Here is an 840-nt window from a genome sequence, read left to right as displayed (position 1 = left end):
AAGCTAGAAGTCTGAATTCAAAATGCCAGCTCTAGGGGCTGGGTGAAGGTCCCTCGACCTTGAGTTTCAGCTCTGCCTCTTATTCCCAGCCCACCGAAGCTAGAGGCATCTCTTAATGCAAGCAGCTGCTGGTTGCTGAGACTGACAAACCCAAGGTCAACAAACAAAATGATACAGTCTCAAAATTATCAAGCAACACAACAGGCCAATAGTTCAAGTCCAGAAACAGTCTCAAGACTGGCAGACAACATGCCAGACCAGTGAGATGAAGACTTGGCCAGATCCAAGATCCAGATGTGCCAAAAAGCTAGAGAACTTTCTCAAAGCTTCTTTTTATCCACTGGAAAGAGACCACATCCCTAAAGCAGCTACTCAGTTGCTCCAGTAGATTCCACCATATACTTGATTACCACTCTCATCATGGGGAATAACTACATTCAGCTGTCCAGCCACTCAAAACCAAGCCCAGCCAAGTTGACATACAACCTTCCCTACTACACATGCTTTGCAGCCTTTACTGAATCTAATCATATTCTTACTCTTTCCTCACCAGCTATTGAGGCCTTCTTATAGTGCATTGGGTGCACCTTTGCACATAGTTTCTTTCTCAGGAATGTTGTTCTCACTCTCTCTTCCTTAAATGTTTGAACTCCTTTCTGTCTTTCCAATTCCATTTCAAGCCTCATTCTCTGACAGAAACTTTCCTTGATCTTCCAATCTAGATCAATCTTACTTGTCATGCACTGTCACAGAAATATCTTTCTTCCTTCTGAGCTATCCTTAGTTATGTAATTATACCTTAATTAGTGTGATTATTTGAAGAACATCCTGTACCCCATT

Source organism: Orycteropus afer, unplaced genomic scaffold (genome assembly GCF_000298275.1).
Source record: "Orycteropus afer afer isolate SDZICR_OR568_19922 unplaced genomic scaffold, OryAfe1.0 scaffold00226, whole genome shotgun sequence".
In the NCBI taxonomy this organism is placed as follows: Eukaryota; Metazoa; Chordata; class Mammalia; order Tubulidentata; family Orycteropodidae; genus Orycteropus; species Orycteropus afer.
Note: the sequence above shows the minus strand (reverse complement) of the source record.